The sequence below is a fragment of the Quercus suber genome, unplaced genomic scaffold (assembly GCF_002906115.3).
Source record: "Quercus suber isolate HL8 unplaced genomic scaffold, Cork oak 2.0 scaffold_558, whole genome shotgun sequence".
NCBI classification, from domain to species: Eukaryota; Viridiplantae; Streptophyta; class Magnoliopsida; order Fagales; family Fagaceae; genus Quercus; species Quercus suber.
Window position 1 is genome coordinate 86,670 of NW_027070005.1, and position 16,622 is coordinate 103,291.

Below are 16,622 nucleotides of genomic sequence, written 5' to 3' on the forward strand. Positions count from 1 at the left end.
TTTTGTTTGATAAATCAATGGAAGCGTCAAATTCAAATAAAATTACAGAAAATTAGGTACGATACAAGGACGAAACGTCAAAAAGTATTTAAGAATTCATATCATAATCATTGAGGCCATTTTTGCTAAGCCCAAGTACTTTTGGACTCACTATTTTGTTTTTTCTCACACCCATATGGAAATCATTAGGGAATTCAGAATAATACGATTTGGAGTATAAAAGAGGACTTGGTCTCGGCAAATCCATAGGCTCAAAAGAAGTTTTGTAAAGTGCCTTTGGAAACACTTGTAAAACCCAAAGTCTGAGTAAGCTCGAGTACAAGCCAACAGCTTCTATTAAATAAAACGGTATATGAACCAAAATGTTTGTGAATAGTTTAAGTTGGACTCAAGAAAAACACTTGTTTATTATCATTTGTTTAGCAAATAAGTCAAACACAATTACATGATCTGTGACCATAAATTTTGGCCAAATAGCCTATACTCTTTAAAAGTTTGCTTGCTATCATTTTTTTTTTTTTGAAATGGGGATGATATGGAATTAAACCATAACAAAGAGTCATTACAGAATCTGCCTGCAGGCAGGACAGAAGCACAAATTACATCATATCAGCTTGAAATAAAAGGAATTACACAAGGGGGCGTGACCCCAAGCCAAAGGTGTTGAGTTCCGGATCTTCTAGCAAGTTGAGCAAGCTCGTGAGCAATGGAGTTGAAGTTCCTGTTTAGGTGCTTGAAAAGGCATGTTTCAAAAGATTCACTAACTTGAAGAATATCCTGCACAATGTGCCCATAGCTGCTGCCAGTAGCTTTATCATGGACTGCTTGGATGACATTAAGGGAATCTAATTCAAAAATAACCTTAGATAGTTGAAGCTCCTGAGCCAAGAGAGCTCCATGTTCCAGCGCCATCACTTCCGTGAGTTCAGCATTGAAGCAAGCTTGGAGAGGCTTGCTAAGAGCAGCCACAATTTGGCCATGGCTGTCTCTAATAACAACACCGATGCTAGAAGAGTTATCCAATTCAGAAGATGCCCCATCAACATTTATTTTATGAAAACCATGGGGAGGAGGAACCCAGCAAGTTGGGGAAGTGCTTTGGTGACTGAAATTCCACAAAGCTGAGTTCACATAATCTTCAACATTACTCTTCGCTAAGTGCCATACCTGATTAGGAGGGAGCCCGCAACCTTCATGAACAACCTTGTTTCTATTATACCAAATGGCCCAAGCAATAGTAAAGTAAAGCTCTGAGTCTTGGTGCGTTGCATTGGAGAGAATACAGATAGTAGAGTCAAGGAAAGAGTTTTTAGTACCATGGATGCGTAGCGGATTTTCCAGCCAAAGATTCCAGACCGAGGATGAGAAGGCACAACTAAGAAGGGCATGATCAAGATTCTCAGCATCATTTTTTACACACCGGACAGGTCTTGGAATGGGAAACTCCTCTATGGTTTATGGCCTCCATTGTAGGAAGGCCATTGATACAAGCTCTCCAAGCAAAGATCTTGATTTTTGGTGGGAGATTCAGGTGCCAAAGCTTCCTCCAAATCAGTTTGCATGGGTCTCCAGTTGAGCATTCATCACTCTCAGTTGAAACTAGTAAGTTATATGCTAAATGGTAGGCACTTTTTACAGTGAATTCCCCATGTCTATTCCCAATTCAAATTCTTTTATCTTCGGGAAGGTCATGACTTAAGGGAATCTTTAGAATTGTCTCCGCCTCAAAAGGAAGGAAGGCAGCCCTTATTGTGTTCACTCTCCACCACTTTGTCATTGGATCAATTAGGGAGGAGACCATTGGAAATTGGGGGATATTGTTCGGGGGGGAGATGGCCTTGTAAGTAGATGGTGTTGGCAACCATTTGTCATCCCATATATGGATTAGCTTCCCATTTCCCACTCTCCACCGTGTTCCCTTCCTTATAACTTCAAGACTACTATGAATGCTCCTCTAAGAGTATGATGGGGAGTTTCCAATGTTTGCATTTAGGATGTCCCCGGTGGGAAAGTACTTAGCCTTGAGAACCCTTGCCACAAGAGTGCTAGGATTTTGGAGTATACGCCAAAGTTGCTTTGCTAGCAAAGCTTTGTTGAAAGCTTGCAAATTCCTGAAGCCCATACCACCACTAGCCTTTTGTTTGCACATAGTTTTCCAACTAACCCAACACAATTTAGTTTCTTACTGTCGTTGACCCCACCAGAAGTTTCTCATCATACTTTCAATTTCTTCACATAGACTCTGGGGGAGAAGGAAACACCCCATAGTATATGTAGGAATTGCTTGGGCAACCGCCTTTATGAGAATTTCTTTCCCACCCAATGATAAGAGTTTGCCCTTCCATCCTGCAAGTTTCTGACCAATTCTCTCCTTCAGAATAGCAAACACCTGTGTCTTTGATCTCCCAATAAAGGATGGGAGGCCCAAATACTTGGTATGCCTAGTATCTTGCATTGGGCCAAGGTTAGCCAAAATCTCTTCCTTAGCTTCTTGAGTTGTATTGGGGCTGAAAAATATTGAAGATTTGTCAGTGTTGATTTTCTGCCCCGAGGCATCCTCATATTTCTGAAGGATATGCTTCAGCACCAGGCTTTCCTCCACACTGGCTTTGCAAAAAAGAATACTGTCATCCGCAAAGAGAAGATGAGTGACTCTTGGGCAGCCCCTACAAATGGAAATGCCTGTCAGAAGCTAGTTCCGTACAGCCTCATTAATGAGTGCAGAAAGACCCTCAGTACAAATGAGAAAGAGGGTTGGAGAGAGGGGGTCCCCTTGCCGAAGCCCCCAGGTAGGAGTGATATTTCCACAAGCAACCCCATTTATAAGGACTGAATATGAGACCGAAGAAATGCACCTCATAATAAGATCAGTCCATTTTTTACTAAACCCCAATTTCTCCATGACCCCTTTTATGAAGCTCCATTCAACCCTGTCGAAAGCCTTACTCATGTCTAGTTTTGCTGCCATATAGCCATCAACCCCTGCATTTTTGTGGTTTAAGTAGTGCATCAACTCAAAAGCCACAAGGACATTATCAGTAATTAATCTGTCGGGAATGAAAGCACTTTGATTTTCTGAAATGATACAAGGGAGAGTGACTTTGAATCTATTAGCAATAGTCTTAGATACGAGTTTATAAATAACATTACATAGACTTATGGGTCGGAAGTCCGTCATTATTTTAGGGTTATTTACTTTGGGGATAAGGGCAATGTTTGTTCTGTTTAGGCATGCCATAGATAAATTATTGTTTAGAACATTTAAGACCATATTTGTGATGTTATTACCCACAATGCACCAATACTTATGATAAAAAGTAGCGGACATACCATCGGGACCGGGTGCTTTTGTAGGATGGATCTGTTTGAGAGCAATGGCCACCTCTTCCCTAGTGAAGCTTCTGTTCAAGGATTCATTCATTTCTTCAGTCACCCGGGTGGGGATAGCATCAAAAACCTCATCAACTCCCCAGGGGGAAGCTGATGCATAAATGGTGTCAAAATAATCAATGGCTGCCTACGCAATACTGTCCTGCCCTTCACACCACCGACCACGACTATCCCATATTCCAAATATAGTGTTTTGCTTGCGGTGCTCAAAAGCTTGGGCATGAAAATACCTGGTGTTTTTGTCACCTTCTCTAAGCCAATGCGCTTTTGCTCTTTGGCCCCAGTAAATCTCCTCATCATCAAGGAGATCATTGATTTCCCGCCTTAGACAATTAATTTCAGTGCTTAAAGATCCATCATTGTCTTGTAAGGTTAAGCTGTTCAGGGCATTCCTTTTTTCCTGGATCTTTTTTGGAATCTGACCAAATACTTTGGAACTCCACTTCGTTAACTCCACTGCACAGCTACTGAGATTAGACATAACTCCCTCCGGAGTACTGAGGTCAAAGTCCATCCCCCATGAATTTTCAATAATAGTTTTACATTCTGCATTCTTTGTCCACAGTGCTTTGAAGTGAAAACGTTTAGCACGATGTTGGCGTTGGGTTGTTGAGTCAGAGATGAGCAATGCACAATGGTCGGATGTTGAATCAACCACATGATGAGCTGTCATTCCCCCAAATTTTCCTAACCATTCTAGGTTGGCAAGTGCTCTATCTAACCTTAGATATATTCTATTCTCCCCATCTTGCATGTTACACCAAGTAAAATCAGAACCACAGTAGCCCAAATCCTGGAAAGCACAGTAATCAACAACCTTCCTAAACCCATCCATTTGTTGTTGAGACCGGATGGTTCCCCCTTGTTTTTCAGAGTTTGATAAAATTTCATTAAAATCTCCTAAACATAACCAAGGGAGATGCATTTGATTGTTTAGGAAAGCTAATAAATGCCAGGATTCATACCTTCTGTGGGTCTCTGGATGACCGTAAAAGCCCGTTAGTCTCCATTTGAAGCTGTTCTCCGTGTCATTGACTACCGCATCTATGTGGTTTAGAGAGTAGCTCTTAATTTCCAGATCAATATCTCTAACCCATAGCATAGCCAGACCCCCCTTTCGGCCAACACAAGGAGCAAAGAGACCATTTGCCAACCCGATTCTGTTTTTTTTTTGCTTGCTATCATTTAATGCTTACCGACATGATTCCTTAAATTTAGCACATTGAGACACACCAACTTAGAATTTTGAAAAATTCTAAGACCACAAAAAATTGTTCAATTTTTGCTACAACTTACCACATGGCAAGTTTTGTAATTTTTTGTGGTCTTAGTTCTAGGATTTTGATTCATAAATTAGAATAAACTAAACATTAGACAAATAAATTCAGAACTATATTTTAAATGATCCAACGTGCAATATAGGCAAAAATTTTAACTACACCAGCAGCCAACATGTCCACATGCTCAATTACAAATGATTTTTTAAGGATAAATGGTTTGGGGACGGATGTAAATAGTTTCTCATTAGTGCACAACAGTGGTGCTCATGAGTCATTTTATTACTGTTGCAAAGGTAAATAAAATGACTTTTAATTTATACGTTGAACTCTGATTTTAAAATAGACAACATTTGAGGATTTAATACAGGTAAACTATCAAAACCCCAATTTGCATTTATATGGTGTGGAAATGTAATCAAAGTGCTGAAGCAAGGAAGGTTTGCCATTAGCTGCCACAAATGATATAGAAGATAAGCACGTCCAGTGCTTGACATTGGGGCAGAAAACATGAAGTAAATTACATAATTGGGTTTTGCTTATTGTATTGTGTGTATAAAATAACCTTAAATATATTCTTACGCTAAAAGCCAACGACACTAGCCTTATTCCATTTAGAATTTCTTACCAGATAGGATTAAAACAATTATGCTATAAAACAAACCCAATAAAAAATTAAGAATAAAATTGTGTAGGGGCCGCGCGAACGCAGGCCCCCACTGCCACAAATTATGACGTAGGCTCTCCCACTTGGGGAGACCTTAGGCTGGCACCCCTCCTCCGTGCAATGGAAGTCACCAACCTAGGCCATAGGCCTTGTAGATCACCCATTGACCCCGTCCAGGTAAGTATGTTATTGTGGGTTGCTTGCACCTTATTTGTAACAAGCCTTGGTCTCTCCTCTTTTGTTTTCATTCGATGTGGTATCTGAAAAACTAGTGGCATATCGCTTATTACTTCAGTTATTATTGTCCAAAGAGGCACGGTTTAATTGATCTAGAATCCAAGACAACTTGGAGTCTGATGCTTGCTTTGGACCTTCCTACGCACCCTCAACTAATGAATTGTAATAATAAAAAGTTACCTCTCCTACTCAACATGGGATGATATAGGTCATGTTTGTAAATACCCACAAGTCATACAGAGGATACTGGGTAGACTGTAGAAGAGTACCCCCATCCTGTATTGCGTCTCTTCTCATTATTGATGTATCATACAATTAGTCTTACCAGTAAAACTTTGCTATCGTTTTTTCAAATAATAGTAATAAGTATATAAAATCACAATGAATACATATGATTTTAGTCTTATTTTTTTCACCAAAAGGTTATATATTTTCCTTCCAAAGAAAGGTAATTACAATAAAATAACAAAGTCAAAAACTAAATATATATTAGTTGTAATAAAAATTAATACAAAAGTTTAATTTATTTATTAGTGTGTGCAGCCAGAATTTCGTTGGACTGGACTGTAGTTTATCTTCCATACAACCATTGTCTTGTACAAATTAATAAAAATTACAAGACACTAATAAAAATTAATACAAAAGTTAAATGCAAATACATATTTAGCAGCAAGAATTGTCTTAAATGTATTACAGGACAAATAAGTGAATGACTGATAATTCAAGACACGGAGTGATGAAGGTACTAACCTACATGTGGAAGAAGAGAAGATGATGGGGCAAGTAACTCATGACAACCTATTGCTCCAAACTGCTATTATTTTGTCATACTATCAACTTAGTCCAATAATGTAGTAAAATTATGACTGAGAAAGAGTAACAAACTCTGTTTTACACTAAAAGAAAATATACAATTAGATGAAAGGAACAAAAAGACCAACACAAAATGTTAATCCCCTACACAAGAACATGATGCACAATCCTGTCACTTTTGAAATTTAATTAAGTATAATGTGGGGAAAGAGAAGGTATGATAACCTCTTACATATGAATAATGAAGGTAGATGAAAGAGAGAAAGAGGTCTCACGACCAAAGACAATGAAGAAAGATAGAACAAAGAGGAGACCCATGTAACCCACTTCATTGCCATACCTAGGTTTATACATGTTTGGTTCATGGTTTGGGTCACATAATCCAACTCCTACAACCCAAAAATAAACTAGCCTTTATTGGTTCATATGTTCAACCGAGAAACAAACAAACCACCCTAAGATAATCTAGTTGATTTCATTTTTAGGCTCACCCATCCCAAGTCACAACTCACACTGATGGTAACAACCAATTTCAACATGAAAATGGAGGCCATGTCATTAAAAAATACAAAGCAAAATGAGAATAGAATATATCTTATAACCAAAAATTTCCATATCGCACTCTCCTGAACACTGAAATTCTATCTACAAAACACTTGCATCTGTTACATTTGAATGTTCCAGTATTGCAATATTTCCATCAAGAATTTACCCCTCAAAATCCTATGCGGTCAAAGAATCTCATATGAGTCTCTTAGCATAATACATCAAACCCCACAAAATTATTTCATCTCACAAATATGATCCATCCAAAAGGAAAAGACAAAAAGATGCTTATACAGTGCCTGACATTTCTGTAAACAATCCCACAACACCTACCTTGCAAACTGATTTCATAGCAATGTTTCAATTCCTTAATCAAGTTTCATATCCATCAAAACAATCTAAGGATTAACCTATGAACCAAGCTAGATAACCATGAACCCAAAGAAGAACCATAATCTAGTCAAAACACCATGAACCCAAAAAGAGAGTACCAAATTGAAAAACATCTATTAGATAAAAACTAACCCAATGCACAGTAATTAGAAAAAAATGAGTGGAAAAAAAAAGGGCCCCAAATTTCCCTAGGGCTACTCGGTGTAAACAACTCTAGTCTCCAATGCCAAAAACATGTTCAAATTCTCCATTTTTAATTCTTTTTTTTATATTTATTTATAAGAAATTCTCCAGTTTTAATTCAACTGCATCTAGTCCATAATCCAAAGCAAAGCAAGAGAGTAGAATGTTTTCACCTTGAAAATGTGAGAAAAAACAGAGGGAGGGGGTCATTAAGATTATAAAAGAACTCGTCTCTTCCAAAGACAAGTTCCAAGAGTACAACAATTTAAAAATGGCCAAATCATCTTTAGCCATCTCATCAGAATAAAGGTTAATGGAGAGATGATTCTATGAAAAGACTATTTCCCCAAATATATATATATATATATTTTAAAATCCTAATTCCCAAATATTTATTAAAAATTGAATTATTAAACAAAATCCCCCCAGTTTTGGATTTTGATCTATTAATTTTTTTTTTCATTCTTTTTTCCCAAGAAACATACAAATCTGCTGAAATCATCTTTCCATTGTTTTCTGATCTGATTTAAAAAGCACTTTGAAGTGCTTCTGTCATTTCAATTCTTACAAAAAGATAGGAGTACTAGTTAATACAGTGCCTTTTTTTTTGGGGGGGCTTAAAGTCCTCATCATCCACTTTGTACATCACAATAGCAATTCCAAACTACCTGGTGGTCAGCCTAGCAATCTTAATCCATGACCACCACAGGTAGATTTCCTTTCACTGATGAGACAAATCCCTTGGTGTTGAGTGACATACAACCTAATACAAGATAAAAACCATGACCAGCTAGCGCACGATTCTCCTTCCACAATAGCACAGGCAAGTGGAAAAACTTCATTTTCAGCATCAACTGCCATTGCAATCAACAACCAGGCTTGGTATTTTCCGTACAAAACTATTGCATCAATACTGCTAACTGGCCTACAATGTTTGAACCCTTCAATTGAAGGACCAAAAGCCCAAAATACACGCCAAAAGAAAGCATTTCCTCGGACTGGACTGTTAACGATATTCCATTCAACCTTTGTAGTTGGATTCGAATCTTTAAGTGCCGTCATCAATTATGGTAACAGTTTGTAGTATTCATCCCAATCCATAACAATTGACTTCTGTTTCATGTCCTGTACCTTGTAAGGAGCAGACTTGATTGCAATAGTGTTGTTGATGCATGTGGTGTAACGATCATCCGGGGGTATTAACTGTAACTCTTTCCCTCCCTTACCCTCCAAAGTTTTTTTTCCCTTCTTCACTTCCAACTTCCATACGAGGTTTCACACTTATATACAACTCAATATCTTTTACTTCGGGTGTCGACTTCATCTTGTCAAACATGATCTGAACATGTTTGTTTCCTTTTATCAATACATGCCTGTATGTCACGTGGTGACTGAGGACTTCATGAGGAGCACGATAAGTAATTGTTATGTCATGCGACTAAGGGTTCACATCTAGCTCTTTCATAATTTCCCTTTTGAAACCATCCAGGGTGTTCAAGCTACTATTTAGCAGAATAATCTCGCACTTTTTACCTGGCCCTTTATATGGCAATCCCTGCTTCTCATCATCACAGCAAGGCTCTCCGCCATAGTATAAATATGTACAAATTGAAGTCATCGCAAACCTATTCAAGTCAAATGAAATTTACAAAATGTTAGTGACAAATATAATACTTTTATTTAACTTCAATTAAAAAACATTTTATCCAAGCAATGTACAAACAAATGTCAACGACACCCGTACAACATCACATCTGGTATGGTTATGAAATTATGTCCCAAAATAGCCAAAAACTCCGCACCTCAAACACCTATTATTCATTTCATACCCAATACAAAATTCCAAGTCCATCTAAGTTCTGGCATTCAAAACCCATTCAAATCTTTAACGTTTTATGTCTACTATAAGTTATAATAAAAAGCTGGCAATACTAAATGTGAAAGCAATAGAGTTGAATCTAAGGAAGTCTCATCTAAACAGAAGAAAGTTAAGAAAGAAAGTCACTGCAGAAACTACTGCTGCTACTGCAGAAACAGAGGATAAGAAGAAGAAAGATGTTACAAAGCTACAGATGTTACAAAGCTACAGGCAGTTTAGTATTTTGTTGTAAACTACTTGTAGTTTAGGAGCTAATTTATAGATAGTGGATTACCCCTGACTATTTATTAGTTCTGAGGCAAAGTTGGTTAGTTAGTACGGGTATATATATATATATATATATATCTTTGTATACAAACAATAATGAATTGAATGATTCAGTTTTTCCCAATTCAGATTTCATACTAAATATTCACAATATTTACAATAATATCTTAAATAATTTTAACCCAAACTCTAAAAACCTAACAATTCTCAGTACCTTAATCAAAACCCACACAGATTTTTTGAGATGGCCTCAAAAACCCAAACTCCACACCTTGAGAGAGAGAGAGAGAGAGAGAGAGGTGAGCAAGATTAAGTGAAAGTGGAGAGACTTGACTGAGAGACATCAAGAGTGAGAGTGAGAGAGACTGAGGGCCCGTTTGGTACGTGTGTTTAAATAATAGTTTTCAATTTTTTTGAAAATACGTGTGAGTGAAAAAGTGTGTAAAAAGTGTAATGTTGTTTGAAAACTGAAAATATGTGTTTAAAATTATGTATCAAACAACCACTGAGACTGCAGCGTGGTTTTCAGTTATTTTTTTCCGAGGAACTCGAGTCTAAACATTCGAAGGATCTCAAGTTCCACGAAGCAGTTAATCCACTACTTTTGCCACCTCTAAGACTCGAGTTCTTTTAGTGAACTAGTTTCTAAAAGTTTGCTTTTGGGTCACATAAAGAAATTGTTAAAGGGTAAAAAATCTTGAAAGTAAATAGAGGTTGACAAAATGACAAACTGAAAGTTTTCAAAAATTGAAGGGCAAAGTGCAAACTTTTAAAGGTTGGGTGGCAGTACAAATGTACAAACTGCTTTTTTGCTACAAATTTTACAAAATTGTGGTATTTGGCTATTTTCACCTGTGTTCATGGATGAAATGTTTCAAAAAGAAAAGAAGATTCATACATGAAATTGTGATTCCAAATCATGATTTCGGTTGTATTTGTACCACTAAAAAGTTAAATTTCAAGCAATGTTCCCGCCAAAAAGTGAATTCTCTTTATTGTATTGTACATTTGTACTGCCACCCAACCCGCCATACATTTGTAGAAAAGCAATATTCTTGCCAAAAAGAATCTTTGTATAGCCACATCACTTGTAAATGTGTGCAAAACAGGAGTTTAGCTTAGACATGGCAAAACGGGTCAGAATTTTCTGACCTGATTCGTTTGACCTGCAACCCGATTAATCCTACCTGACCCACCCGTTTTGCCACGTCTACAAACGTTGAGTAGATTGAGATTGAGGTGTAATTCTTATAAAATATTTACTTATTTTTCTTCACTTAATATGTTATGTACTCCATTATAGTTTGTCATTATTTATTTACCACCTTCATTTTCTCTTCCTACTTTAAATAGATTGAAAATTATACCAAGATTAGCTTCTAAAAAGCAGGAACAAGAGTTGCACCAAATTTGGGTATCAAGTATTTAGTGGTAATTGGTAAGTGGTAACAGGATCACCAATGAAAATCTAATCACAGTTAAGAAACTCAAAAACAATTGACAAATTGCATCTATATCCCAAAAAAAAAAAAAATTGTTTGAAAAATACGGGTCAACTCGACTCGTATCGCGACCCGATTGACTTGCAACTTGATTGACCCATTTAAAAATGATCCGTTTTGACCGTGACTCGATTGACTCGACCTGATTAACCCAACCCGACCCGCCCATTTTGCCACGTCTAGTTTAACTACACTGTTAAAGCAATCACATCAATGTTTGTATAATAATAATAAAAAATCATATTTTAATCGATCAATCTCATAATTGACCCACATTAGACCATAAAAAGTTGAATAAATGTGCATGTTTGTTACTATAATTATGTAAATTTATATTGACACTATTTATTTTGCATTTAATTTATTATTTCTTTACGTATCCATATGATGAAATAAGAAGATGGAAAATAGTTGTTGTGTGTGAAAAAAATTAAGTAAAATTGATATTTTAATTAAATGTATTGTAAAATTAATAATCTGATGTGAGATTTTTAAAAAGTGAGTATATAAAATAAAAAAGTAGGTTCTTATGCTAAAATAGACAATTTTTTTTGCATGAGTTGATGTGAATACTTTTAGCATTCATATGCAAATATAGGTATGTGCATGGGTGGGTTGGGTTAGGTTGAGAAGTTTTTTCAACCCAACCCACCATAGTGTGTTAAAAAAATTTTAACCCAACCCAACCCAACCTATCACAAGGATTCAACCCAACACAACCCAACTCACGTGGATTGAGTTGGACCCATGGGTTAGACAATTTTTTTTTAATTACTATTATTATTATCAAATTGAGTATTAGAATAACACTACCACAAGTAAGAATAAATTTATAACCAAATAATCGTGAGCATTACGCCAAACAAACACAAACTATATGAGAAAAACTTAGGGTTTGGGTTTTGTTTGGGAAGAGGGGAAAATAAATAAATAAATAATAAAATTATATAATATATTTTTTAATATATATATATATATATATATTTAAATTTAAATATATATTAAATATATGTGAGTCGGGTCGGGTTAGGCGGGTTTGTAAATCTCATAACCTAAACCCAACTCGACCCACTATTAAAAAAAAAATCATAACTCAACCCAATCCGCCAACCCCGTGGGTTGGGTTGGGTTGGGTTTGGTTGGGTCGGGTCGGTTTTGGCAGGTTCGCTGTACACTCCTATGCAAATATATTTTTAATATTTTCTTTACTCACATTGAAATGATTTGGGAGAGTAATAAAAAATCGATAAAAATAATATTTTAATAAAATTTAGTGTAAAATAGATGATTGGATGTGAGTGTTTTTTGAAAATTTACTATGTAAAATAGAAAAATAGGTTCTTATGTTAAAATATAAAGAAATTTTTATACAAACTAATGCAAATGCTTTTATTATGTATACATTCCAAATGCGTTTACAAATGTTGGGAGGATGAAAATTGGTAAAAATATGGAAAATAAACGTGTTTTTTACCATGTGTTTGATAAAGAGAATAGAAAAAAATAAAAATAAATGAAAGAATAGAGATCAAATCACTATTGTACCTTTTTAATTAAAAATAGAATGATGAAAAGTTGGGATCATATGATTTTTTTTTTTTTTAATTCAATGGTATTTATTTACTCTTTTCACTCAAACCAAACAATAAAAAATCACAATTCTCTCCATTTTTCTTCCTTCTCACCTCAACCAACATAGCATAATGTTTTTTTTTTCCCTTGATAAAAGTTCAAGATTTGCTATATTTTTTTTTACAATTGTTACGTTTTTATTTTATTATCAATTAATTAAGAAGTTTGCAAGTTGGTAAATAAAATATGCATTCCTACACCTCTCTTTATGTGTTTCCTCCTTGGTAGTTGAGCTAATAGGGAGATTTCCTGTAACTTAATTGGCACTTGTAGTCTTTAATTGAGACTGATGATGCTGAAAATTTCACCAGTGCGTTGCACGACGCATGTACGCTCAAAAACAACACCTGCACAATAAAAAAGAAAAGGACCTCGCAGAGAGCACCGGTGTGGTGCCGGCCAAATACCCTCCGAAGGTCAAGTTAGAACTTCTTTCAACTCTAGAGTGCTAAGAAACGCGTTTTCCAGGATAGGGACTAAAAGCGGTAAAAAAAAAATTTAGGGACCAAAATAGAAATCGCGTGAAAATGTAGGGACGAAAATGTGCTTTTCGCCATCATTTTATTAAAAGAAAAAGAAACATAAGTACAATAGGCTGATCAGCTAGCCTGTGCCCGTGGACAAGACATACACCATTAGAACACAACTCAAAAAATCTAGCAAGGGTGCCCACCTATTTAAAAATGGGTTAAATACAAAAGCTAGAAGTGCTTGACAGTAAAGCATTGGTGGTTGACAGTAAAGCAAATATTAGTGGTTGAGTTGAAGCAGCAAAAAAGGAGACTCCATTTACCAAAAAAGAAGAAGTCTCTAGCGGGAAAAATGCAGAAACGGTATCGTCAAAAACACTGAGGGAGAGAGCAGAAAGAGTGCGAGCAAGACAGAGAAGAAGAACAAGAAGATGGGGTGCGATCTCAAGTCTGATAGCATCTCACGGTGATTGAAGTTTCAGCCTTCAACAATGGCGATATGCCTGTAAGTGCCAAAAAATTTTCAGAAAAAAACCTTTAACGGTCTGACCTGTAAGAACCGTTCACGGTTTTGAAACCCGGAAGGTTCAACCGCGGTTGGCACGGTTCACTGACTTTCTTACATAGGCCGGTTCTTGGAGCTTAAAGAACCTTCTTGGTGAACGGTTTCCGGTTAATCCGGTCGGACCGTACGGTCCGGTCCGGATTTAACAACCATGATTAACACTAAAAACATGTTACACCATTTTTTTATAAAAAAAATTTTGTCATTTCTTTTATATATATGATGATGCCGAAAATCCCACCAGTGAGTTGCACGACGCGTGTACGCTCAAAGACAACACCTGCACAGTGAAAAAGAAAAGGACCTCGCAGAGAGCACCGGTGTGGTGCCGGCCAAATACCCTCCGAAGGTCAAGTTAGAACTTCTTTCAACTCTAGAGTGCTAGAGAGGGGTTAATTATGCGTACCTCGGCCTATGAGGGTATTGGGGCTTTTATAGTAGTAAAGGGTGGACCTTTCTTCCTTGGAGTAGAAGTCTTTTCCTTATAGGAATCCTTAAGCGCGTAGATTGCGGAATCCTTTCCTTATAGGACTCTGATACTGGGCGTGGAATACAAGCAATCTCCCTAAAACCCATGCGTGGTGACCAAGTCATGGTCTGTGTGGAGCCGTCAGCTTTTAAACCGTCAGCCTGCACTTCCCTTCAGCTTAGTGTCAGCTTCACACCGTTCAATAGCCTAGGGGCTCCCAACTTCCGTCAGTTTAGACTTGGGAATTCAGACCGTCGGTTTTGTCTTGGTCAGTCAGCATGTATTTCTTTGTTTAGCTTACGTCACAACTTCACCCGTCAGCTAGAGCAGAAGCTGACGGGTTAAGCCCATGGTACCAGTCATAATTCTTCCATATCAGTTGCCCCCTACTCCATATCTCCGTCGGCTGTACCTGACGGGTTATGGAGTATTCGTCACTACCTGCCACTTTGATTCAAGAGAAGAATTTATTACTGCTGACGTTTTTAGCATTAAATGCTAGGACAGGTGGCGCGCTTGGATTGGCTTCGTGTCCGGACGTGGGCGTCGCTTCGTCTTCCGTGCGTTTAGCTCATATATATATGTGGTCCCCTTTCCTCATTTTCACTATTTCATTCACCTGATTCCTGGAGAGCACATCCGTCGCCCATATTCCGTCAGCTCTACCAACGTTCCCGCCGTCGCTTTTTTAACCGTCACTCCAGAACTTGTAAGTTTCCCTTTCTCGCATGCTTTCAATTTTTTCTTCTTTTGTTTTTTAAAGTGAGGTCGTCATCCTAGGTGCTTAGTTTACACCCGTCACTTGTAGGTAGATGTCGAGTGATCAGTCGTCGGTCCGCGAAGGAGCGGGCTACGACGAGGTGTTTGGCTCAGGCTCAAGTAGTGAGTCTGAGAGTTCCTCCTGGTCGTCAGAGAGGGAGACGTCAGCACATGTTGCCGTCGAAGATATGGAAGGTCAAGGAAACGGCGGCCAGGAGGAAGAGATAGGCGAGGGGAGTGAAGTTGAATTAGGGCGGAATAGTGACGGGGATGAAGGCGTCGAGGAGTCTAGCGAAGGGGATTCCGTAGGTCCTGAAGGTAGCCGTCCCTTCATCCTTCCCAAGGACTGGGCTGTGAACAAATTCTCTCCAAAGATGACGCTTAAAATTTTTAGTGAGCTACGTACCCGTTTTCAAATCCCTGACCATATTCCCATCCGTCTGCCTATGGAGGGTGAGAAGTGTTACACGGGAAGAACTGCAGACGTTGGCATGTATGACGCCATGTTTGCTGCCGGATTGAGATTGCCCCTGACGGCTTTGCACCGTCAGCTAGCTGATTACCTTGGCATCTCAATTAGTCAGATTGCCCCAAACTCCTGGAGAATTTTTATAAGTGCCGAGGTGTTATGGGGTCGTTTAAGCGGAGGTCATCGTCAGCTTACCTTGGATGAATTCTTCTATTGTTATAGACCTCGTCACCTTTCTTCATCAAGAGGGATGTATCACTTCGCCGTCAGGGAGAAGGATTTAAGGCTGGTGTCTGAAATGCCAGATTCTAATAGAGCCTGGAAGAGTAGGTTCTTTTTCGTAGAGGGGACGGACTGGGTGTGCCGTCAGGATGAATGGGAAACAATCCCCCATGGTTGTTTTGACAATACTTGGGGGTTTGTTAAGGAGTCAGGTCTTAGCCGTCACCTTTTTATTCTCGTCAGTTTGCCATGTATATATTTTTTTTATCTTTGAAAAGATACTAACGCAGCCAAGTTTTTTTCAGCTTTTGCTCGTCCATCAATAACTGACGAGCAAGAAGACTTCATCCGTCGGCTTTTGGAGATACCCATAGGAGAGCGATCGTGCCGGGACTTAATCACCCTTGATACTCTTTACACAGGATCATGTCCGTCGGCTTTATGAGTGCTTGGATGGCCTCGACGGCAAAGTCCTTGTGCATCAGCAGGCTCTGAGGTCCCTGCAGGACGGGACCAGAAGAGGTCATGACCCTTCCAGCTCCATGACCCGACGTGGGGGCGACTTCACAGGAGTGACGGTTTGTCTCTTCGGCGGACGGATGACCATCCGTCAGTCTTCCTCTTCTGGGAGCCCTTAGCACGGTCCTGGGGACAGATGTAGACGTCGCCTCACCCTTAGCTTTCTTCTCCTCCCGCTGACGGGCAGCAGCGGCCTTAATTCGTTCCTTAGCAGCATCCATTTCTGCAAAAGGCAAACAAAAGCAAGCATAAGGAAAAAGCGACGGCTAGAAGTTTAAAAGCTGACGGATAGTAGTAGACTCACGTGACGAGCAAATCTTCCAACCTACGAGCTTCGGGCGTGGTTCGGGACCCCCACAGTAT

General features: G+C 38.3%; 1 non-coding gene across 1 annotated transcript; it reads right to left on the minus strand.

The window, feature by feature from the left end:
• Positions 1 to 5,358: 5,358 nt before the first annotated feature.
• LOC111988984 (U1 spliceosomal RNA) lies at positions 5,359 to 5,519 on the minus strand. The gene has a single exon (XR_002880497.1). It is a non-coding gene; the product is annotated as a U1 spliceosomal RNA (small nuclear RNA).
• Positions 5,520 to 16,622: the final 11,103 nt, after the last annotated feature.